Raw genomic sequence first — 2,849 nt, 5'->3', positions numbered from 1 at the left:
TAGGGATCGAATCCACATAGACTCTAAAATTACACAATAGGTTTATAGTATTCGAATTAAGGCTAGATTAAATGATTTATATATTTTAAAGCAGTAAATGAATTGGTGAGCAAAATAATTGTTCGATTGATTTGATTTGAGGTTTTTAACAGTTGGGAGAATAGCTAGATTCAGGTATGTTTTCAGGTATAATAAGTAATACTTAAGTTGGGTCTTTAGGGGTTTATTGATATTAATTGTTCTTGAATTCAAACTAAGATATAATCAATCTTATTATCTAATCTGGATCTCGGATTTCCACTCTCGTATGTCAATCACGAGAAAGTATCGATCGATAATTCGTTACGAATATCGATCGATACACATTTCAAAATATCGATCGACAGGGCTATCGCTGCGTCAATCGATACTTCTTCCAGAAAGCTTTACGGACAAGTTTGATTTATATTCTCTAACTCACTAGATCAACTCTCGTCTATATCTAATCAGTTAGATCATACTAGTTTATTTTCAGGTATTGAGTCAAGCAATGACTTGATCTCAATTAATCCTAAGATCTATGTTTAAAGGGTGATCAATCCTAAACTTAGCTTTAAGCACAACTAGATGAAGAACTATATTTTCAAACACCCTAACAATTGTTTGTATCAGTAATACATTATCAACCAAATGAGAAACCTAAATCTAACAGTAATGACTACTTAGACATATTCATGAAGCACATAGTTATGATGGTCTGAATAATACTTAAATAAAATAACAATAAAAGTAAGCAACATAATAAATTAAAGCAAGGGAGTTCAAGATCTTCTCTGTTTTGCAGTATTGATCTATCTCTCCAATTCTAAGTTCTCTCCTTTCAATGGTGGCCTCTTGCTTCCTCCAAATTAGGTCTAAAAAGGTCTCTAGGCAAGTCTGCCTCTAAAATGATACAAAACCCTAATAAATAGGCTAACAGGCGGCCAAAGACTTAAGATGTAATTATTGAAACTTTTGTGAAACTTGAAATCTTCTAATTTGTCATTAACTCTCGGGTGGCTTCGCCGTCGATCGATGAGAAGAGCTCAACATCGATCGATATTTGTTGGCAACTGTCAGTCGATATTTCTTGGTAACCGTCGGCCATCTCATATTTTCAGCAAAGCTAAAAAGAGATCCAAATAGGTCCAAATACATCATTTTCTTCTAGCTAGTACTTGAACCTGTAATTACTCTAAATAGACTCTATATAATAGTAAATATATCTTTAAACACTTATAACCCATGGCTAATAATGGGTAAAATCCATGGTCTATCAACTCCCCCAGACTTACTCTTTTGCTTGTTCTCAAGCAAAACATACTAGTAATCTCTCTGAAACAGGTTTGAATACAGTAGGGACTCATACAATTTTAAACTTAGAATCATCACCTCTACAATATTGCAATCCACATCTAAAAATTCTTAATCTCAAAATCACATCATATTATATCCTAGCTTAGTAACCAAATTTACCTAGCTAACAACTTAGCAAATCTTGTCTTACATTCCCCTCTACCAATCTCATTTCTTTGCATAAATAAAAGTGCAGGCTTTACCTTGGGAGTATCGATCATAGGATGCAAGTATTTTCAAACAAGTATCTGGATCTGTAGGTAAACATTAGTTCCTATCCTCTCTCTCTACTAATTTTCTCTATTAGTCAAAATCTGCTTATATTTGCAAGATCATTGACCAAGATTGGACAGGCTTCCATGAATCAAGACTTAATGGTGGTTGCCACCAAGTCCTATTCACTTCTTTTTGACCTATATCCTAGGATTATTTGTGAAGCAAGCCTTAATGGTTGTAGCCACCAAGTCCTGTTCTAATCCTTTACCTATAGAATTCTTATGAAGCAAGCCTTAATGGTTGTAGCCACCAAGTCCTGTTCTAATCCTTTACCTATAGAATTCTTATGAAGCAAGCCTTAATGGTTGTAGCCACCAAGTCCTGTTCTAATCCTTTACCTATAGAATTCTTATGAAGCAAGCCTTAATGGTTGTAGCCACCAAGTCCTGTTCTAATCCTTTACCTATAGAATTCTTATGAAGCAAGCCTTAATGGTTGTAGCCACCAAGTCCTGTTCTAATCCTTTACCTATAGAATTCTTATGAAGCAAGCCTTAATGGTTGTAGCCACCAAGTCCTGTTCTAATCCTTTACCTATAGAATTCTTATGAAGCAAGCCTTAATGGTTGTAGCCACCAAGTCCTGTTCTAATCCTTTACCTATAGAATTCTTATGAAGCAAGCCTTAATGGTTGTAGCCACCAAGTCCTGTTAGAATCATTTCCTAATAAATCTCTAATAATATATATATATTTCTTTATATATCTATATTTCGAAAATAGAGAGAGGGTGGGTGCTAAATCTATATACACAAAGCTTTACCTTCCAGACTTGTTTGATGAATCCGATCCGATCCTATGTATACCAAGCCCCAAGACAAGCAGTTGTGTCAAGTTTAGTGTTGGAGGTCAGCTTTGGTTCTTTCAAACAAGCTCAGAAAATGTAGCATAGTTGACAGGTTGATCCACTTTAGTATCTTTAGTACTATATGCAATCAGTAAGTCTAGATTGGTGCTAAAGAGTCGTTTGATAAAAAGTGGAAATCTAATAAGTTCATAATCCCCTTCTTGATTCAATAAAAACTTTATGTTTTGAAAATATGATTTAAAAATTCATGGAACTAATGTCAGTGAGAACCTCCCCAGACTGAAATTTCACTATCCCCAGTGATATTCAGTCTAAGATTGACTGGTTAGAGAATGAATAATATGTAGTAAGTTAGATGTTAGACAAAAGAAGAGAATGTTCGTACCCCTCTGTC

Source organism: Brassica oleracea, unplaced genomic scaffold (genome assembly GCF_000695525.1).
Source record: "Brassica oleracea var. oleracea cultivar TO1000 unplaced genomic scaffold, BOL UnpScaffold00709, whole genome shotgun sequence".
NCBI classification, from domain to species: Eukaryota; Viridiplantae; Streptophyta; class Magnoliopsida; order Brassicales; family Brassicaceae; genus Brassica; species Brassica oleracea.
This window is presented reverse-complemented; position numbering follows the sequence as displayed.